Source organism: Schistocerca nitens, chromosome 6, assembly GCF_023898315.1.
Source record: "Schistocerca nitens isolate TAMUIC-IGC-003100 chromosome 6, iqSchNite1.1, whole genome shotgun sequence".
Taxonomy (NCBI): Eukaryota; Metazoa; Arthropoda; class Insecta; order Orthoptera; family Acrididae; genus Schistocerca; species Schistocerca nitens.
Window position 1 is genome coordinate 425,007,544 of NC_064619.1, and position 24,105 is coordinate 425,031,648.

Here is a 24,105-nt window from a genome sequence, read left to right on the forward strand (position 1 = left end):
AAGCTTTCGAAATGTGGTGCTACAGAAGAATGCTGAAGATTAGATGGGTAGATCACGTAACTAATGAGGAGGTAGTGAATAGGATTGGGGAGAAGAGGAGTTTGTGGCACAACTTGACCAGAAGAAGGGATCGGTTGGTAGGACATGTTCTGAGGCATCAAGGGATCACCAATTTAGTATTGGAGGGCAGCGTGGAGGGTAAAAATCGTAGGGGGAGACCAAGAGATGAATACACTAAGCAGATTCAGAAGGATGTAGGTTGCAGTAGGTACTGGGAGATGAAGAAGCTTGCACAGGATAGAGTAACATGGAGAGCTGCATCAAACCAGTCTCGGGACTGAAGACCACAACAACAACAATGAGAATAATGGCAGTCAGTTTAATAGAGCACATCTTTCCACTTCTTTGATATCTAGAGAGCATCCCAGTACAGTGTTGCTTTATCCTTGTGCACTGTAATATGTTTGGAACCTTCTTGTCATACTGTCCCACTGTGCAATAGCGGTGCGAAGAGCACTCTGATACGGAGTAGTCCCAGTTTCAGCCGCAATACATCCCTGCTATCTGAGAAAGGTTTTCCTGATTTCAGCGCTGAGTGCTCTTGAGTTATCGTCTTGAAAGACGAACTTGTTGCCGAAATTATGCCAGCAAATTTCTGCAATACGTTGGATGATCCTGTCTCAGTATTATACAGCCCTGAAATTGCACTCGAGTTGTGAGATACGTCCAATATCGGTCTAAGCATGTCATGAGCAGGTTTTTTTTCTTTTCTTCTGGTAACTCACTGTGCCAGGAAAGTCGCAGCGGGAGACGATCATTCCTTAACGTCTTCGCCAGGTATGCTAACTGTTTCATTGGCTCCCGTGTCCTGAAGAATGACTAGATCGGGTCACGAGAGAGCTCAGGTATGTGTCACCATACGGTACATGTTACATTAATAACCTTCCTTATGGATCGATCAATAGCCGCTACAATATTTTAAAAAGAAAATATTTACTTGCATAGATGACTTTTATAATAAATGTGCCCTTTGTTTGATTATTATCCATTTGTGCATCATCAACCTACATCACACCACATTTTAACTTGTATTTACGGCTTGTTATGAACCATACAGCAGTGCTGAAAAAAATGTGTTAGTGTCTCAGGGTAGAAGCTCTGTACCATTTATTTTGTCAGCCATTAAAATATATAAATGGCTCTCAAAATGTTTCCGAAGGCTCTAAAGTCCAGAATTGACATCTTAATCACGCAAAATCACCGTGAGTGTTGCAGCAATCACCCCACCGACGCAAGAGGTTGAAGACACCAGTTTGGTAAAAAATAGTGACCTGCAGTGTGGAGAAGTCCCTAATTGCCCGCTTCACGTCATCTTCTGACTGAGCAGTCGACCTATTAGGGTTTTTTTTTTAAGGGACCGAAGTCGTAAGCATCGAGTGAGGATAGAACTATAAGACAGGTGCTCTGGTGACTCCCACTTGGCGTAACTTCTACGTCACGACATTTACGACATGGGAACATGCGTTATCGTGAAGCAGCAGCGTCCCTTGATCACACCATTTCAAAACGGTGGTTTTCGACAGACATGCTACCCTATACACATCCTTCGTTCTCCGATGGATATCTACCGGTATTTTTTCTTCGGCAGCTAAGGAAGAATAACAGAACATTGGTCCGTTTTGGACGCATCTGGTAATAAAATCGCGATAGTTCACGTCTATGCGTTTACTGCACAGACGTCGGATAAACACGAATGCTACAGTAATCTCTTGCCTGCATAGCGGTACCATATACCGGCTTCGAACTCACGTTACGTTGGACATACGATGCAGCAACGCCATAAAACGACAAAGTTTCTCATCGCCTCTGATAAGAGTTCTCGTTTTTATCTCAAGCATAAGCCTCGTCGTACCTTGTGGCACTTGTTAGATTTCGGAGAATTAGCTTAGACTTGTTGAAGATAGTAGTAGTAATCCCCTGACCCTTCTACTGCGAAGAGCGAGGATTGCATAATGCACGTCGCTACTCCACTGACTACATTTAGCGTTTGGGGAAAATCAAAGGCCTTTGCTCAGAGCTGAACCAGAGCCTTCATGCAGATCTTGGCTGTTAGAACAGACTCAGTGCTATGGACTTTATTGGATATTAGTTCTACTTGTCTACGAGTCAAACAATGTAATTTTCTACATCTCTTGTAAGAGCACACCTGCTGATTTGGAGCGAAATAGATGCCACATGTCCGGTACCAGTCACATGGCAGTCCTTCGCTAACCTAATGAATAGCTGTGTATGTGCCAAGTATCTCGGTCTAGAAAGATCCCAACTGACAGACATCAAAGTCGGCAACTCGAATCGATACCGCAGACATTAGCGAGACCTCGCTGCAGTCAGCAGCGACGTGTGGGAGGTGCTCCAGAAGACCACGCCTCCCTCTCATCAACAGCATCTCCCTCATGCTGAGGTCTATGTAGTGTTTAGCATGCAAGAGCTCAGCCCCAGTTCGAGACCTCAGCTGCAGCAGTTAATATCATCGTCTAGGGGAAAGAGTAGTTAAAGTTTCAGGTCAACTTGTAGTGTTGTTAATGCTGAACATTGTACCTCAAGAGAACAGTTTGTCAATGCATCAAGTGATGCCTTTGTAACTCATGACATATGTGAGTTATCCTGTACTCCCTTGCCAAAGAAGTATGTCAAAGGTAAGTATGTCAAAGTGACGTAAATCGGTCCGCAGCTCGTGGTCTCACGGTCGCGTTCTCGCTTCCCGAGCACAAGCCCCCGGGTTCGATTCCCGGCGGGGTCAAGGATTTTCACCTGCCTCGAGCTGACTGGGTGGCAAGATTGGACTGAGCAAAGGTTGGGATTTTGTACGGGCGCTGATAACCACGCAGTTGAGGGTCCCACAAACCAAACATCATCAACGTTAAGTAAATCTTTCATCAATTTAAGCAAAAAGAGAACTAATATTTCATTCGTTGTACTTAAAAATGAAACACTCCAGGAGCAATCAAAGAACCCATAGTTGACAACGGACGAAGGTAATTTCGCCTGTTCACAACACAGTCAGTGACTGTGTTTTTCGAACCGGGCAGAAATTGGCACTGTCGGTAAACTTAATCAGTTTCCCAAAAGTATACTGCGAAGGAAACTGTGGCGTTGTCCATCCGGAGTCGATTAAATCGCAAGGGGAGACTGCTTACAGCTTCGCGTGAATCTGAACTTTTTCAGTAGGCCAGGCAACAAAGAAACTGGGCAGTAGCTGCCTGCACCGCTGTAGAGCGGTCCGAGGAGTAGTGATTCCCATCTTTACAGATAGTCCAAGTCGAGTACACTAGCCGCAGCATGATATACACTCCTGGAAATGGAAAAAAGAACACATTGACACCGGTGTGTCAGACCCACCATACTTGCTCCGGACACTGCGAGAGGGCTGTACAAGCAATGATCACACGCACGGCACAGCGGACACACCAGGAACCGCGGTGTTGGCCGTCGAATGGCGCTAGCTGCGCAGCATTTGTGCACCGCCGCCGTCAGTGTCAGCCAGTTTGCCGTGGCATACGGAGCTCTATCGCAGTCTTTAACACTGGTAGCATGCCGCGACAGCGTGGACGTGAACCGTATGTGCAGTTGACGGACTTTGAGCGAGGGCGTATAGTGGGCATGCGGGAGGCCGGGTGGACGTACCGCCGAATTGCTCAACACGTGGGGCGTGAGGTCTCCACAGTACATCGATGTTGTCGCCAGTGGTCGGCGGAAGGTGCACGTGCCCGTCGACCTGGGACCGAACCGCAGCGACGCACGGATGCACGCCAAGACCGTAGGATCCTACGCAGTGCCGTAGGGGACCGCACCGCCACTTCCCAGCAAATTAGGGACACTGTTGCTCCTGGGGTATCGGCGAGGACCATTCGCAACCGTCTCCATGAAGCTGGGCTACGGTCCCGCACACCGTTAGGCCGTCTTCCGCTCACGCCCCAACATCGTGCAGCCCGCCTCCAGTGGTGTCGCGACAGGCGTGAATGGAGGGACGAATGGAGACGTGTCGTCTTCAGCGATGAGAGTCGCTTCTGCCTTGGTGCCAATGATGGTCGTATGCGTGTTTGGCGCCGTGCAGGTGAGCGCCACAATCAGGACTGCATACGACCGAGGCACACAGGGCCAACACCCGGCATCATGGTGTGGGGAGCGATCTCCTACACTGCCGTACACCACTGGTGATCGTCGAGGGGACACTGAATAGTGCACGGTACATCCAAACCGTCATCGAACCCATCGTTCTACCATTCCTAGACCGGCAAGGGAACTTGCTGTTCCAACAGGACAATGCACGTCCGCATGTATCCCGTGCCACCCAACGTGCTCTAGAAGGTGTAAGTCAACTATCCTGGCCAGCAAGATCTCCGGATCTGTCCCCCATTGAGCATGTTTGGGACTGGATGAAGCGTCGTCTCACGCGGTATGCACGTCCAGCACGAGCGCTGGTCCAACTGAGGCGCCAGGTGGAAATGGCATGGCAAGCCGTTCCACAGGACTACATCCAGCATCTCTACGATCGTCTCCATGGGAGAATAGCAGCCTGCATTGCTGCGAAAGGTGGATATACACTGTACTAGTGCCGACATTGTGCATGCTCTGTTGCCTGTGTCTATGTGCCTGTGGTTCTGTCAGTGTGATCATGTGATGTATCTGACCCCAGGAATGTGTCAATAAAGTTTCCCCTTCCTGGGACAATGAATTCACGGTGTTCTTATTTCAATTTCCAGGAGTGTATGTAACCCGCACTGTGTGCGGGGCACTGCTTGGACCGCAAGGTGGTTTGTGATGTATACCTGTAGTTCTCGTATCATGACTTGTGTCTTCAAATTCAGGTTACTGTGGACATGAACCATTCCTAATTTTCGTTTACCGAGTGTAGCCCTGCGTTCAACGTTTTCATGATAAGCGTCCAGTGTTCCAAGATGAAGCAGTCGTGTTCACAGGGCTACAAACGTACTTTTCTGGTTTGGCCAGCAAGCAGCCACACTATTACACCTCGACTGGCCCACTAAATCACTCTATCTTAATCTCATAGAAAATGTCGAGAACTAATTGGAAGAGCGAGTGAAACGTGACAATCACCATGCCCGCTGTTAAGCAGCTGTACAGGATCTAATTATCTACCAGTAACCTCCCGCCCCACTACATCGATTCTTTTTAAGGGATCAAAGTCCAATGTATAAAACAGCTTCAAACGTGCCATTACTTTACGAATGAGCTAATGAGTTAAATACTTGCCGTTAACCATGTAAGCGAGGAAAAGTTCAGCAAAGGCTTGAAACTATGCTTGATGTTTGTTGACAGTCGCAAAGTTTTCTGATTATGAAGCAGTACAAGAATATAGACTGGGTAATTCGCACTACATTTCTAGCAAAAGCAAGTGTTTCACGTACCTCGACACTTTTGATGTCATATCTCCTGAACAATGTATCCTGCAATGATATAGTTTTGCAGATACATTCAGTGATATACACACATCAAAAAAGGTTTCGCATCATCCCGGTTCCCAGAGCTCCTGAAGACAGGCGTTGACTGTGGATATTGCATTACAGACACAGTCCCTTGGACTGTTGAGGAATGTCACTAAACCCACCCAAAGATGTAAACAACTGTTCTTGAGCAGCGCCTATTAGACGGAGGGAGTCCGACAGCTGATCAGTTCCAGTCATTCCACCTGAAAGGAGGTACATGGCTCGTGTTGTCTGTAGTTCAACCAAGCATAGACGTCAATACAGCAGTTCGATCACGTCCGGACTTTTAGTTTGTGCCAGGAAGGGTTCTCAACAAGGGAAGTGTCCGGACGTCTTGGAGTGAACCTCAGCGATGTTGTTTGGACATGGAGGAGACACACAGCGACAGGAACTGACGATGACATGCCTCGCTCAGGGCACCCAAGGTACTACTACTACAGTGGATGACCGCTACCTACGGATTGTGGCTCCGAGGAACCCTGACAGCAACGCCACAATGTTGTATAATGCTTTTCGTGCAGCCACAGGACGTCGTGTCGCGACTCAAATTGTATGCAATAGGCTGCACGATGCGTAACTTCACTCCCGACGTCCATGGCGAGGTCCATCTTTGCAACCACGACACCATGCAGTGCGGTACAGATGGGCCCAGCAACATGCCGAATGGACCGACCATGACTGGCATCATGTTCTCTTCACCGATGAGTGTCGCGTATGCCTTAACCAGACAATCGTCAGAAACAAGTTTGGAGGCAATCTACTCAGGCTGAATACCTTAGACGTACTGTCCAGCGAGTGCTGCAAGGTGGAGGTACCCTGTTGTTTTGGGGTGGCATTATGTGGGGCCGACGTACCCGCGGGTGGTCATGGAAGGCGCCTTAACGGCTGTATGATACGTGAATGCCATCCTCCAACGGACAGTGCAACCATATCAGCAGCATATTGTCGAGACATCCGTCTTCATGGGCGACAGTTCGCGTCCTCATCGTGCACAACTTGTGAATGACTGCCTTCAGGATAACAACAACGCTCGACTAGAGTGGTCAGCATCCTCTCCAGACATGAACCGTGTCGAACATGCCTGGGGTGGATTGAAAAGTGCTGTTTATGGGTGACGTGACCCACCAACTCTGTGGGATCTACGCCGAATCGCCGTTGAGGAGTGGAACAGTCTGGACCAACAGTGCACTGATAAACTTGTGGATAGTATGCCACGACGGATACAGGCAGGCATCAATGCAAGAGGACGTGCTACTGGGTATTAGAGGTACCGAAGTGTACAGCAATCTTGACTACCCTCTGAAGGTCTCGCTGTGTGGTGGTACAACATGTAATGTGTTTTTTTCCTGAGCAATAAAAAGGGCGGAAATGTTCACGTTGATCTCTGCTCCAATTTTCTGTACAGGTTCCGGAACGCTCGTAACTGAGGTGATGCCAAACTTTTTTTTATGTGTTCATATTCAGATACTGTCCGCACAGCGTATCGCGGAAGGATTTAGTTATATAGAATCACTAAGTTAAACCAACATGCCTGATGATGAAGTTCGACTGCACGCCATTTTAAGCAAAAGCTAGTTTTTCACGCAATTAAATGTTAATGACGTTGCAAGTCCTCAACTGTGTGTCGTAAGTGATGTAATGTTGCAGATTTTTGCTTCAGTGATATATATAAATATAGTTTCCAAAGATTTTTGCGAACAGGGTTAGAGTAAAGAAGAAATAAACTGAACCTTAATGCTTGTACTGAAATTTTGCTGTGTGTCATTTTAAGCGAAAGCTGTTTTCTTCTCGTTTTCTTGTGCCTTCATCCCACAACTACGCGTGGTCAGCAATGTTATTTTATGATTTGACATGGTTTCCTAGAGGGTGGCCGGACGTCTTTCCTGTCACCACTTCGTCACCCCATTCACATCCCCTCCAGTATGGAATATGTATACCCAACCTCTCTGTGTAATGTGTCATTCATGAGAAGAGTGTGAACGTTTTATAAGCGTTTCCGAATCATGTAACTAAAGCGTGACTTAGAAATCAGCTCGATATTCAACTAGTCGGATGTGAAAATCCCTTAAAAACTACATCCCGGCTGGCCGGTATACAGACCCCTCATCGTTAATCCACCAAACGGATTTCATTCGACCCCGGCGCAATCGCCCGATTCCCGGAATCGGGGCGTAAAGGATATCCGGGTGGGTTAGTAAGAGCTAGTTCTTCACGTTTCTGAGTGTTCATGACGTCATATCTCCTGAAATATGTCGTACAGGATATAATTTTGCAGGTACATTCAGTGGATTACGTTGATACTACCTGCAAACTTCATTGCGAACAGAATCGGTAATAAAGTAAATATAGTGAAATGTCGTACGTTATGTTGAAGCCTGACTGCATGAAAAGCGAAAATGTAGAAAGCGATATACTTTATGTTTTGAGGTGTAATCGAGAAAAAATGACGTAAATCTTTTATGGGTAAAGTTTGCTGGATGTAGTAAAGTACACTCTGTCCCAAATAGCGCATGAGTGGTATCCAGATATTTGCGCTTCATCAGTTACGCTTCCTCAAGACAAACACACAGTTCCTAATTGTAACCCTTGTCTTTTTGTGCTAAAGTCTTAACAGAAAGTCATACATCAAAAAGAGTAAATTATGAGAGCATTTTGAAGTTTTCAATTCGGTCAATAATCACCCGAAATACTGAAAACTAAATGTTGGTTGTCCCTTGCAGCTGTCAGGTAGGCAGTAAGCAACTAGTACCAGGTTCTGGGATATCGTTTTAGTAGAACATCAACAAAAGCAAAACGAGGATAATGGAATGTAGTCAAATTAAATCGGGTGATGCTGAGGGGATTAGATTAGGAAATGAGACACTTAAGGTAGTAAAGGAGTTTTGCTATTTAGGGAGTAAAATAACTGATGATGGTCGAAGTAGACAGGATATAAAATGTAGACTGGCAATGGCAAGGAAATCGTTTCTGAAGAAGAGAAATTTGTTAACATCGAGTTTTGATTTAAGTGTCAGGAAGTCTTTTCTGAAAGTATTTGTATGGAGTGTAGCCATGTATGGAAGTGAAACATGGACGATAAATAGTTTGGACAAGAAGAGAATAGAAGCTTTCGAAATGTGGTGCTACAGAAGAATGCTGAAGATAAGGTGTGTAGATCACGTATATAATGAGGAGGTATTGAATAGGATTGAGGAGAAGAGAAGTTTGTGGCACAACTTGACAAGAAGAAGGGATCGGTTGGTAGGACATGTTCTGAGGCATCAAGGGATCACAAATTTAGCATTGGAGGGCAGCGTGGAGGGTAAAAATCGTAGAGGGAGACCAAGAGATGAATACACTAAGCAGATTCAGAAGGATGTAGGTTGCAGTAGGTACTGGGAGATGAAGAAGCTTGCACAGGATAGAGTAGCATGGAGAGCTGCATCAAACCAGTCTCAGGACTGAAGACCACAACAACAACAACAATATACACTCCTGGATAAAAAATTAGTACATCCTTTCAGAGGTGTCCAATTCACTGAAGATTTATTGTTGCAACAGTGCGTATGAAGTACATGAAATGATTACATTTGCAGAATAATATCACAAGTGCTTCTGAGATTCATGCTGAAACATCAGTGGCGTGACCTCCACGGGCGGCAACGCAGGCACTGACTAAGGCATCGAGTTGATCGCACAGGTCGCCAGTACAGTCATGGGATACGTTATGCCACGCCTGCTCGACCTGTTCACGTAGTTCTGGAAGAGATGTTGGTTAACGAGTCGTAGAAGTCACTTATCGTTCCATCATATTCCACACGTGCTCGATTGAAGAAAAGTTCGGTGAACTTGCTGGCCAGAGAAGTTACTGCACATCTTGCAGAGTACGTTGAGCTTAACGGGCAGTGTGTGGGCGAGCATTATCCTGTTGGAATAACTCGTCACCATCCTGTTAAAGAACAGCAAAAGAACGACTCTAGCAACATTCAACATGTATCGAGAGCTGGTTATCGCCACAAGGTTATCAAAGGTGAACAAAAGTTGTAGTTTATCGCACCCCTGACAATAAGGCGCATGCTTGAACTAACGCACTCTACAAGATAGTGCTCCCCACGTCTGCGTCATACTCTCAAACGATAATCTCTTGCGTACAGGCAGAATCTGCTTTCATCTTCTAAGTGATTCTCTGACGGCACCAGTCGAGACGTGCACGTCAATGCTGCAGCGTGAGTGAAAGAAGGGGTAGAGGCGTGCGTTCCCACAATCCCGCTGCTAATAACCGGTTCGCAACAGTTCGTGTTGACACGTCTTGGCTCACAAGCTCTGTCAATTGTGCTGTGGTAGCTGTACGATCTGATATGCCCTGCTGCCCTTACAATACGACGTTCCGGCAGGCATCTGTGCGAAAGGTATCAAATGTCGTCTACGGGTGTCAGAATATTAACGTGATCACTGATACCAGCATCGTTGAATAACTGATGCATCACGTCCAACTTGTCTGGAAATTCCAGGAAATGTCCATCCCGCCATTCACAGACCTCAATCTAACGTGTTTGAAACTCGCTCACTTGGCTGTAGTAAGCACGAGTGCGTCTCGGTGGCATGGTTGCCTACTGGCTTCACGCGTTTGCACCCCTCAGAGAGCTTTGGCTGAGCATTCCCATGTGTTGAAACTATTATCAGAACATCTACTATCCTTAAGTGACATACGCCGTCATTGCATCAAAATCGACGTCCTCTTTTCACGTCTACTAATTTGGTTCCGGCATTGTAGATGAGAAAACATGTAGACTCTCTGTCTCGTCCAAAAGAGGCCATTGTCGAGGCTAGAGAGGGTTTTAACATGGGTTTAGCATAACATTATCTTGCGGGCAAGTAATATTTTTGACCGGTAAGTTTACTAGCGCGCTGTCGCGCAAATATCGTTACATCTACGCATTGTTAACCACATGATGGCAAAGGCGATGGCAGATGATATTCAAGTATTTAGGAATTTATAACGTGTCTACCGTATCCTCCAACTCATCTCAGCTTGAATACTCTTCTTTAAAGTTCTGTCCACTGCCGTAGTTCCAATATTGTGGTTAACTACAGCAACGAACCACCTCCTTCACCCGCGAGTGTAGCAAATACGCTAAGGAACTCAGCATATGTCACTGTCTTTTTTGAAGTTCTTCTAAGAGTCACACACTGTACGTAGATGATAGTTTTCTGTCTTTCACGGCGTCTCACCTGAATAAATTATTTTCGGTATTAAAGTCGCATCATTTTCGATAAAATTCTCGCACTATCAACAGCTGCCTGCGCCATTATATTCAGGATCAAAACAGGAAGGAACCAGGCACTGCTACTCTACCATGTAGGCAGAACTTAGTGTCAAGTATAGGAGTCGATAGATTTACAGATGAAGATGGTGGAAGCGACAAATTCAGAATTCTGGAGAATTTTATTCGAAACGACACTGCATGAAAATTAAGAGGATTTTGTTCAATTTTCATACACATACGTACCTGTATTTCTCAACTGAACTCCCGATCAAAACTGCTTTCTTTATTTTCATTGCACCTTTAGATCGTTTACCTAGCCCTATTAACATTTTGTATTCCTTCTTACAACGAGCCAAAATTTTGTAATTGCACTACGATATTTTAATACCTAACCATCAATGGAAATGTAGGGCAACACGCATCAATTTCAACTGATGTCAACTACGTATTTTGCTTGTACTTAGTAATAGCGATATAAAATGACAGTTTTTGATTTTATGGTCTACATACATTTCTTCTTAAAAGCATTTATATTGGAATGTACTGATATTTCTCGCTTAAGTTGTCGGTTTGGTTCTTCGCGTACTATGTTTGTTTTGTTCCTCATGCGCCTATAATACTTTCTCATCTTGTAATCTGTTGCTCTTCCTCCGTTCAGATATTAATTAAATTCATTTTTCGATTACTTATAGCTTTTAATCCTCAATCTTCATACGTCAATATCAATACCTACTAGGTTTCTTCTTAAGTTTGTTGCGCTTCTGGTAAGTTTTAATGGACCTCACCGATCACGATTTTTGATATGTTTATATTAATAACACTCGTATCAGATTTTATAATTTCAGCCTATATTTCATTATCACGAAATAAGAAATCTGGGTATGCCTTTTGTTTCCATATAATGTTAATCACCTCTTCTTTTGCATCAAGACTTCTTCTTGTAAGTTTTGGATATAATATTTGCTACAACAATTTAAAATTTCCTACAGAACAAGAACATTTCTCCTTCTTTTGTGTTTACCGATTCCGTTTTCCGCGATGAATCTTTCACTTCACCTTTCATACCACAGTATTACAGTTCACTATATTTTACGACGGGTATCATATATTCAATCACTTTCATAAACCTTTTAGTTTTCACGACTTCTCAACATATTCTACCTACTATTTTACCCAAAATCCTTCTCATCTCGGACATAAGGAGTTGGAAATTACGATATTGCAGTTAGTTTAACTAAATAGCAGCTACAACACGTTAAAAGTATTATTTTCAAGGCTGGGGCATTGCCAAGTAGTTAGCAAACCAGTGCGTAAAGCATACTCCCTAGAATATGTGCTCACCATATCGACTGACAACATGACTCCATGACTTGGTAAAAGCCTATAGGCTGAAACCACTCTCAAAAGTAAATACTGTTTCTGCAGCTGGATCTGGGGTTTAACCGCATATTACATTGAGTCCTACGCACCTTGCAGGCCTCTTCGCTTGTACAACAGTGGTCGGCTTTGGATAAGATAACTAATTCTGTTGCTGTTTTGCTCATACATTCAACCTGGCGGATTAGCCTTTTTCCTTCATCAAACACTTTCAATTTTAGCATGTCCCTCTCTCTACCCTAAACTTCTTCTGCTAATCCTCTATCGAGAAATTTGCATCACCATGCGCGAACATGGTTTAGGCTAATCTTTATAGAGATATCAGATATTAATTTGTGAAAGTTAGCGTTCCTCACAAAAATGTCAACCATCTCCGTGGCCTAGTGCTTAGCGCTCCAGGTAACCACTTCAGACTTTTCTATGGTGAAATGATCTCGAACGGGTTTCTCACAGTCCCGTGAGCGAAAATGTGAAGTTGTTTGAACACATAAACTGAGAAACTGACGCGCAGTCCTCCGAGGTGAACCAATCCGGAAATGCTTGCAACAAGACTTTTTTTAATTTATTTATATTATTTACTTTATTCCCAGGCAGACAATAATTCTTAACACATCTGCTGGCATGGGCAGTTTTGCGCCTCTTAGTACAAATGGTGCCCAGAATCTAACACCCGCCCTTTGCTCAGGAGGCGTTGGACAAATGTGTCTTGCTTGATATCCCGGTAATTTTCTGCTGTCGTAAAGTGAGTTATCACGAGATTGTAAGTAGTAAATGGAATCTAAATCAAAGCTTTCGGAAATTTAAATAAAATTAACAATCATAGGATTGGAATATTACGCTGGAAACAAAAAGCTGCGATGAAACTTCTGTATATGAACTAGAACACGAGCTATAGTAAGTTTATGCAGACTACAGATTGTTAAAATCTTGATTATCGTCTTCAGTAGCTGTAGTGTTAATGTTACCACTGTTATTAATGTGCTATGGATCCGAGAGGGTCGAGTTAAGAAAACAGCGGTGTCTTACGAAGACCATATTTACAAAGAAGAGATTATTTCGGAAACGTTATGTGCCAAAGATCCTGTTAGACTTATCAATGGCGACGTAATGTTTGCCACTAGCCTTAAACGTCGTGTTTTTACACCAGTCACGAAGACGAGAAAGACGCCTTTTACGAGACACTGGTGAAAAGCATCAGCAACAGGATTATGGAGAAAACTAGTATTAAGCTAGGGCAAGGTGAGATCTACAAACTGACAGCGATGAAAGGAAGCATTTAGAGAAACAAGGCAAAGGTTTACAGTGAATCATTTTATGAAAGAATCAGTTGAACGAAGTTACTCATGAAAATACATTACCTGAGAAAAAAAAAAAAAAAATGAAACGCCCAGAAGACGTGATCGGATATCACTGCAACTTCGTAAACCTACACATCATCGGCGTACATGTAAATGATAACAATTTTCATTGACAGGTAGAACTGCTATCAGGGTGTTTGTTGTTATTACCAGGCCCGGCAGGGTATGTAAGAAACATGAACAGCATTTGGCGTTGAGTGGTCACTGCGAAGAACACGGAGATACCGCGTACTTGGGTGGAATAGAATTATCGACACCTGCAGAGTTTGAAGGGGCCTCATTGTTGGTCTCCAGCTGTCCAGTTGGTGGAATCGTGCAGTGTCCAGACTTGTGGTGCATCCTGAAGTGACAGTGGCTCGATGCTAGACTGCGTGGGATCGTGAGAGCAAGCAGACTCGTTGTCAAATTTCCGGTCGACCACATCTGACCACCAAAAGGGTGGATCACCTTTTGTGCACCAGCTCCTTTACATCTGCGCCTGCCAGCCCAGAAGAAATAACGGACTCCCTGTAATATTCCACGTCTTTCTACAGCATACTCCATGTAAAATTATGTGTCTTCCTTCACCATTGGTTGGAGATTAGCAGCAACCGGACTAGGAAATTACTAATCCACGTGTAGGCCCCATCGATCTGCTGTCGTCGATTTCTCTGACGTTAGATATTGATGTTGTTATCTGCTGCATAAGCCCGAAAATTTGTTGTATCTGCACATAAGATGGAGTTGCCACAAACATCTTCAGTGTAACGGTGACCAAATTTAATTTTTTCAGAATAATAATTAATGTTGACCTCACCCTTCAGCTGTTGCTGCGTTACCGAAGACAAGATAGTTAATTACATCTTTGGATTTTAGTTATTATTTCAACTTCCTATTTCCGACCTTACTACACATCCACACTGTTTCAGGTTTTGTATTATTTCTGTCCGATTGGAATGAAATGTTAAATACCTTTTATTAGTTTGCGCTTAGTAATATTTCATAATCAAACCTCCCGTCATCCATAAATACAGTTTGCAGCTTGCTTATGATTATCGTTGACTAATACACACGCTATTGTGGAAATCACTTTAATTTTTTATTAACATTCAATAATAATTAAATTATCATATGATCATGAATGATTATCTTTTGTTCGAGGGTTGCAACTTTAATTGTGGCAACTATTTATTTACAGCTCGTACAAAATAGATACGTGTTTCAAAGTTTTATTGACCTTCAAAGCAGTCACCAGTATTGTGTATAACCCGTTGACAGCGATGTGGAAGTCGTAGGATACCCTTAGCAATGCCAGTTGTGTTGAAAGTTCGAGCGGTGCGGTCTATTGCCCGACGAATTTGTAACAGTTCTGATGCGAATGTCCTTAAGTGTTTCCTTGAGTTTAGAAATCGAGTTGAACTCACGAGGGCTTAAGTCAGGGGAGTGCAGTAGGTAGTATAGCACTTAGCAGCCTCAACAGTCAAACAAATCAGTAACAGCTTGCACCGTACGTGTTTGAGCTTTGTTCTGCACAATGATGGTCAGGTCCTGCAGAAAGTGTCATCACTTCTGTCTCTAAGATGGTTGTAGGTTGTGCTCCAAAACTGAACAGCATAGAGACAGAAGTCATGACACTTTCTGTAGGACCTGTTCATCATTTTGCAGGTCAAAGCTCAAGCACGTACAGTGCAAGCTGTTACTGATTTGTTTCACTGATGGAGCTGCTAAGCCGGCCGCGGTGGTCTCGCGGTTCTAGGCGCTCAGTCCGGAACCGCGCGACTGCTACGGTCGCAGGTTCGAATCCTGCCTCGGGCATGGATGTGTGTGATGTCCTTAGGTTAGTTAGGTTTAAGTAGTTCTAAGTTCTAGGGGACTGATGGCCTCAGCAGTTAAGTCCCATAGTGCTCAGAGCCATTTGAACCATTTGGAGCTGCTAAGTACTATACCACCTACTGCACTCCCATGACTTAAGCCCTCGTGAGTTCAACTCGATTTTTAAACTGAAGCAAGCACTTCATGGCATTCGCTTCAGAACTGCTACAAATTCGTCTGCAATCGACCGCGCCGCTCGAAGTGTCAACACAACTGGCACTGCTAAGAGTATCCTACGATTTCCACATCGCTGGCAACGCGTATTACACAAAGCTGGTGTCTACTTTAAAGATCAATAAAACTTTGAAACACGTATGTATTTTGTACGAGCTGTAAATAAATAGTTGCCACTATTAAAGTTCCAACCCTCGTATATAGAGAGCAATTACGGAACTGAAATGTCCGTGATTTTTATAGTTCGTCACTAATACTGAGCGCTACTTTCTCTTGCGCACACAATTCCTCAGACATTCTTAGTCCGTGACCTTACGGCAAAAGCCTGTCCGTATAAATAAACTATGCTCACTTTTCTTTCCGTTTAAGAGAAGTGCCCTGATCCCTTCCGTAGCATATCAGACGGAAATGCCAACAATATCGCACGCCACAGCTACGTATTCAGAGGGCAGAAAACATGACAACTAATAATACCATCGCATAGTTTATATAGTAGAATTTAGATACGTAAGTAGCCGCGTTGAACCCTCTTTGATATCCCTGAGGCGCTTTTTCGCTGCGGCGTTATTCCGATGATTTTAATTAAAACTTTTCAGTGCTACTAGTTATTTTCGATATTATCGGTCACCTCTCCCCTATATGAGAATAAGCCTGATAAAATTTTTCTCAATTAAAAGTGAGGTTATAGCTGCCATTAACAACAAAACAGAAACGGCTGCATTCGGAGTGACGACTGGAAGAATGGAGTGCCGACGAATTGCGTCGCTATATATGTAGCGATCAGCCGCTGTTCTACACTTTCGAGGATGACCTTCGTCAGCGATTATAGCAGTGGCCTGAGGTCAGATCCCATTCCTCCAATATTGTAGAGAGGCTCAGCGGTGACACTCGTTGTGTCATGGTGTGAGGAGCCATCGGGTATGTCTTCAGGTCACGGCTGGTAGTGACTGAGGGGAAGCTAACGTCATAGTTACGTTATGTTATGTTATGTTAACCGGGGACCTAGAAACGACGGAGAGACACCGTCCCCGGAGCAGCCGCAGTGGTCCACAACCCCACGACGACTGCCGCAGTCCACTCCACCCCTCCGCCGCCCCACACCGAACCCAGGGTTGTCGTGCGGTTCGGCCCCCGGTGGACCCCCACAGGGAACGTCTCACACCAGACGAGTGTACCCCTATGTTTGCGTGGTAGAGTAATGGTGGTGTACGCGTACGTGGAGAACTTATTTGCGCAGCAATCGCCGACATAGTGTAGCTGAGGCGGAATAAGGGGAACTAGCCCTCATTTGCCGAGGCAGATGGAAAACCGTCTAAAAACCATCCACAGACTGGCCGGCTCACCGGACCTCGACACAAATCCGCCGGGCGGATTCGTGCCGGGGGCCAGGCGCTCCTTCCCGCCCGGAAAGCCGTGCGTCAGACAGCACGGCCAACCGCGCGGGCTAACGTCATAGTGCTACGTCATGAACATTCTGCGTCCTCATGTTACCTCTCAGGCGACAGTATAGTGGTGCCATTTTCCAACAGGACAATGATCGCCCACATAGTGGACTATGAACTGTCTGCGTGGTGTTTAGATACTCCCATGGCCGGCAAGATTCCTGTTCGCATGATGTTTAGATACTTTTATGGCCAGCAAGATCGCCTCATCTGTCTCCGACAGATCATGCGCTTGACCGACTTCGATTTCAACTCAATCCCAGTGCCAATATCCAGTATATCAAGGAATGGTTGTTATAGTTTGAGCCAGATTGTCTCGGAAGAGGATGCGAGGGCATTATGACTCCTTCCAGAACCATCCACGCCAGAGGGGACGCTACCACCTTACTGATAAGTGGGCTCATACTTCTTGCCACATACGGTACCTAAAATGACCATGAGAATATAAGAAGACATATTGGCAGTCGTTATAAATGCACAACACTTCGTTTCGAACTGTTGGAGAAAGAGGAAGGAGGAATATGTCAGTGGTAAATCATGTGCGCCCTTCATGCACAGCAATCCACCTTGCGTAACTTACAGATTTCTCTACATTTATCTATTCAACATAGACGCTAATCCCAAAAAAGGCTGAATCCGAGTGATCAGAAAATTACAATTGCCCATAGAAACAGGAAGAAGAGGAGCTCGGATTTCAAGAAACAGTTTCTTGTCAAGAATGCACACTGATGAACCAAAACATTATGGTCACTGCCCACCGCGACGTTGGATGACACGTGGTGGCGATGCGGACGCGTGACGTAGTAACAGAAGTAAGGAAGTGGAGCAGACACAAACGGGGGATAACCTGAGCGAAGATCTGGGCTGCAAATGGGGAAAACCATTGCGATAAGCGACTTTGACAAAGGGCAGATTATTATTACGCAGAGCCTATGAACGAATATCTCGAAAACGGCGAAGCTGATCGAATGTCCACGTGCTATTCCCTCGGACATTTACTGGAAGAGGCAGAAGGACAGTGAAACTACCACTAGGCGCTAAATGGTTTGACGTCAGTGCCTCGTACCCGGAACCGTGATACAGTGGTTTGAGCAGCATTATACTGAACTCATGTTGATCTCTCGGTGAGCAAATTGGCCTGATGTATCGAGGTCGCTATCAGGCGCCATCACCGCACTCGGAAGTTAGCGGCCCGTTATTTATGCGAATTAAATGACCGTGTTACCCATATGTGTGACATTCCGGCGAAATAAATGAATAGTGTGACAGGACGTTAATGACAATTGCACTGGAACTGAATGAGGCATGACAAAAGAGAAACATAAGCATTCTGAGTATTCTGCCAGACAAAATTCGAAAATAATACATCGTTCAACCATACATACAAAGGAGTTAATGAAGCTAAAACAAGAACACGAGACCTCTAAAACAAACAAATTTCGAAAATGAATCGTTCAACCCTAAATGTGATTGAGCTACAGAAACTGGGCAAAAATGTAGAAACAACGTCAAATTTGTGCTTGAACATAAATGCAGATATCATTCAAGCCTGCGGGTTGCAGTGCTGTAACTGACCACGAACGGCATCTGTTCTATGTCCTCAATACATTGCGAGTGTCAGTTATGTGTAGGTGAGAGTGCATTGTTTCGGAGCTAAGTGAACTCGAAAATGCTGAAATTGTTGGTTCTCGTATTGAAGGCGCTTCCGTAACATATGTAGTCCAAGTGTTCGGTGTTTCGAGTCACCGTATCGAGGATGTATTTATTTCATACACACAATGCGGAAAAACATCGTGCGATAAGACACACCGCTGATGCACGTGTTTGTTGAATAACCGCGGCACAAGGTGATTGAAGAGGGTACTGACGGATAAGAAGAGGACGACCGCTGGAACTCCAGAACGTGGGAATTACTTGGCGAGGTGGAACTCCAAAACCCTCATCAGTGATACGAATGCCGTAACAAAACGTGTTGCAGAAGTCACAAAAGCAAGATTAGGGAGTAGTAGAAGAACGTCATGTGGCCAGATGAATCTTGTTTCATACTATTTACAACATCAGAGCAAGTTAAAGTCCCAACATTAAACATGGAGAGTTTTCGGTGATTATTTTGGTAGCATTGTGGTGGTAATCCGTGGGTCCTTTGGTTACTCTACAAGGTTCCTATTAAGGCTTGTGTGACTGTTTTGGCTAACCATCTCCGTCCCATATTAAACGTTTGTTCCCCAATAACGATGCTGTCTTGCAAGACGACGAGACCCCTGTTCGCAGAGTTCGTATCGTCCAGGACTGTTCTTGTTAGTACGAGGATGTGGTGTCACTTCTCCACTGGTCACTACAGCAGTTCTCAATATTATTGAACATTTGTGGTCTAGCTCGGAGAGAAGGGAGGCTGATCGTTACCCATCGCCATCATACGTACTTGAACTTGCCATCATTTTGCTGGAAGAATGGTACAGATTTTTCCCGAAAACCACACAGGACCTTAATTTTTCCATTTCGAGACCACTAGCAGTTGTTTAGGATGTCAGCGATTTTCCTACGCTCTATTAGGCAGCGTAATATGTTGCGTTTTTGGAGTATCCACATTTTTAAGTATCCCTTTTGTCAGAACGTAAAGATGAATGCGAGGTCCTACGATTAATACAATACAATAAGAAAATTGGAACCTGTAGGGATCAATGTGCCCAGTCAGATATTGTTCATAAGACTGAAAACTGTTTATTCCCAAATAAAGCTGAACTCGTAATCTAGTTTCTTCACGAGAAGAAGAATAAGAAACGAGTAAATGAGACAGAAACTGAAATAAAGAACGTTCTTAAAAGTGTGCTGTAGACCGTTTACTGACAGGGGCTGCAAGATGCAGATACTGAAACGATGGTTGGGTTGCTCTGGGGATGTGCCAACTGTAGATAGTCCGAAGGGCAAAGAGGGAACGAAATGAAGATAGATACATCTATGACTATCGAAAGCCGAGAAAAGAGTATTAAAGTTGCGAAGCACACTGCTTGCCTGTAACCCGCTTCTCACCCCAACAACCACAACGGAGAGCGTTTCCACAGTTGTAAAGATAAGACTTGTATTGAGGAGCCGCGGGGTTAAAATCCAACTATTCGTGTACGACACACAGTGTGTAGAAAAATTCTGTTTTAGACTGGAGCCAAGAAAATGTGTTATTGTCATTTCATACAAGACACTCTGTCCAAATAACGAAAGAGATCTTCAGATCCTCGTAATATGTTGAAATGTAAAGGTGTACAGAAAGGACGTTCGCCACTACAGGTCCATTCTTCTCAGTCAGAGTAGAAAATAAGCTATGAAATAAGAGACTTCTACGAATATTTTCTGAAAAAATAATGAAGCAATCAACGTAAGTCGTTTTGTGAATTATTTATTGACCTTTGGGCAACATTTTCTGCTTTTAGTAATAAATTCAGTTGTCAATAAGCCTCCCATCTGAGGAGTTAATATTGCTCGGTAAAGAAAGAGGTCTTGCAGTCTGCAAATCTTATCTCGAATCCAAAACCAAACGATTTTCTTAGTCTATAGTATACTGCGCACTATGTAATAGTTCAGTTTTTTTAAATTTGGAAAAATGGTAATACGGCGGACGTTTGAAACACAGGTCTGGTTTAGTCGTGTGTTTTTGATCACGTTTTTTCAATAACATTTGAATAAATAAAAAACAAGATGGTTTAGTCGTGTGTTTTTAATCACGATTTTTGCAATAACATTTGTATAAATAAAAAACAAGATTAACCTATTACTCCTTCAAAACATGCCCGAAGAGTAGTGATTTATCAAAATTTCAGAAGCATGACTTTATTAGTCTGCTCGCAATCCATTCCGTCAGCATTGTATACGCTGTATCTCAAGCTCTAATAAGAATATTCTTCTGAAATTTGCCTGAATTACTCCTCGGCCATGTCGACAGGGAGTAAAAGGCTATTTTTTATTTCAGTTTAGTAACTACACTACTGGCTATTAAAATAGCTACACCACGAAGATGACGTGCTACAGACGCGAAATTTAACCGACAGGAAGAAGATACTGGGATATGCAAATGATTAGCTTTTCAGAGCATTCACACAAGGTTGGGGCCGGTGGCGACACCTACAACATGCTGATGTGAGGAAAGTTTCCAACCGATTTCTCATACACAAACAACAGTTGACTGGCGTTGCCTGGCGAAACGTTGTTGTGATGCCTCGTGTACGGAGGAGAAATGCGTACCATCACGTTTCCGACTTTGATAAACGTCGGATTATAGCCTAACGCGATTGCGGTTTATCGTTTCATGACATTGCTGCTCGCGTCGGTCGAGGTTCAATGACTGTTAGTAGAATATGGAATCGGTGGGTTCAGGAGGGTAATACGGAATGCTGTGCTGGATCCCAACGGCCTCGTATCACTAGCAGTCGAGATGACTGGCATCTTATCCGTATGGCTGTAACGGATTGTGTAGGCACGTCTCGATCCCTTAGTTAACACATGGGGACGTTTGCAAGACAACAATCATCTGCACGAACAGTTCGACGACGTTTGCAGCAGCATGGACTATCAGCTCGGAGACCAAGGCTGCGGTTACCCTTGACGCTGCATCACTGTCTGGAGCGCCTGCAATGGTGTACTCAACGACGAACCTGGGTGCATGAATGGCAAAACGTCATTTTTTCGGCTGAATCCAGGTTCTGTTTACATCAGCATGATGGTCGCATCCGTGTTTGGCGACATCGCGGTGAACGCACATAGGAAGCGTGTATTCGTCATCGGCATACTGGCGTATCACCCGGCGTGATGGTATGGGGTGCCATTGGTTACACGTCTCGGTCACCTCTTGTTCGCATTGACGGCACATTGAACAGTGGACGTCACATTTCAGATGTGTTACCACCTGTGGATCTACCCTTCATTCGATCTCTGCGAAACCCTACATTTCAGCAGGATAATGCACGACCGCATGTTGCAGGTCCTTTCTAGATACAGAAAATGTTCGACTGCTACCCTGGCCAGCACATTATCCAGATCTCTCACCAATTGAAAACGTCTGGTCAATGGTGGCCGAGCAACTGGCTCGTCACAATACGCCAGTCACTACTCTTGAAGAACTGTGGTATCTTGTTGAAGCTGCATGGGCAGCTGTACCTGTACACGCCATCCAGGCTCTTTTTCACTCAATGATCAGGCGTATCAAGGCCGTTATTACGGCCAGAGGTGATTGTTCTGGGTATTGATTTCTCAGGATCTATGCACCCAAAATTGCGTGAAAATGTACTGACATGTCGGATCTAGTATAATATATTTGCCCAATGAATACCCGTTTATCATCTGCATTTCTTCTTGGTGTAGCAATTTTAATGTCTAGTAGTGTAGTTATTGCAAAAAGCGAGAGCGAAGTCACACTAAAAATTTTCATCATTGTTTCAAACGTCCGCCATTTTATTATGGGTTACATACTGTCTGAGTTATATGGGACCATTAAGGACTTCGAACTACAAGAGCTGATTTAAAAGGCCATACTGCGCTTTGCCTACATGTCGGTGCTTATACATCCACATCGGAGTTGCGCTGCGTTGGATATACGGTGCAGCGATGCCTTGAAACGGAGGTTTTTGATCGCCCTTTGAATAATGAAAATGAAGTGTACCCTTTATAGTCACCTATGAAAGATGACCAGAGATGAAATGTTTCGACCTCAGGATATAGCATTCCGCACTGCTGAAATGCATTTGGTTGGATGTAAGCGATGTTGCGAAGGTCTGAGGTAACCCTTAGAAATAACATGATAATTCGTGGAGCATCTAGGTAGAACAAGGTATACACAGTAGGATGTAGACATTGAAATATCTTCCGAATAAATGTGGGCAAAATCCGAGAGCATGAGAAAGGAACAACTGCGGTCGGTCTCTGTTCCTGTGGCCGATAAGTTGTCCGATCGATACAACTAAATCGTCGGTCCCAGACAATTGGATTACTGGGTCACTCCGATGCCTTCCAAGCGCTTCCCTTGCTGGCTCAAATGTGTTGTTGCTTGCAGCTGTAATTTCCTTAGGGTCTTCGAATCAGATCATTGAATTCCCGTTACTTTGCAATGAAATGGGCCAGAGTCGATAGGGGTAAGTGCGCTGAGTCGGTCGCGTACCGGGAGATTAATGCGGGCCGCCTGTAGCTGGGAGCGTATATCTAGGATTGGGTGCCAGCGCCGTAACGGATGTCCTGCCAGCGGCGGCCGCGTTTCCCAAGGCTCGGCCCCGCCTCCCTCGTATTTCACCCGTCGTTCACTGATCTCTTTACTCGGGAGCCTCGTTGTTTAAAGCCCTGGGAGCTGACTCTGGCCTCAGACGCTGGACGACATTTCAGCTTTCAATGTCGGCCCATTTCAAGGTTTCCCTTCAATTTCATACAGACAGTCAAAGAAGCTAAATAAGCCCATAGTGATTTCTCCTAGCTTCAGGTAATTTTCGAATTCTTATCATTGCACCATTTCTCCCAGTTGAGGCCGTTTCGTCACTGTTCGGGTATTGAGCCCAGGCAGGCAGATTCAACCACGTGAGGAGTATTACAATCCAATGGTGCCTTAGCACGACGCTACGCTTACGAGCGATCTAAGAAACTGTCATCCATTACCCTGGGCTGGGAAGCAATAAATACTGCCCTGTTCAGCAATTAGCAGCATTTCGTCTTGGACTTACATCTGACTTACACCTTGACACCATAAGAGTCTCTGCGCAGATCATCGGTCAAATTCTTCATCAGACAGCTACTTCCGCCACCGGGAGGTTCATTAGCTGTAGGCGTGGCCACTGGTCTGTGAGCCATCAGCTACCCACGATGCTTCTGGGCTTTGAACAGGTAATGTCGAGGAAAGACACACGCCTTCCACCCAGTCTACGAGGTTCCTACATGTCATTGCCAGCTGTCTGGGGCAGTTCGTATATTACATGAGTCCAGCCCTAAGCTTTCTGGCTGCGGGACTGATTCCAATCTTGCAGCATGGCCATACACGCTGCCAGCGCTGTTTCACTTGGGCAGCAGACTCTCTGCACACTAAGCTGAGTTCACCCCTAGGTGTGTGTGTGGACATCCAGCAGTAAGAAACGATTAATGTTCCGGAGACGAACATTGCGGTGAGCGACTGGCATTCAGCACG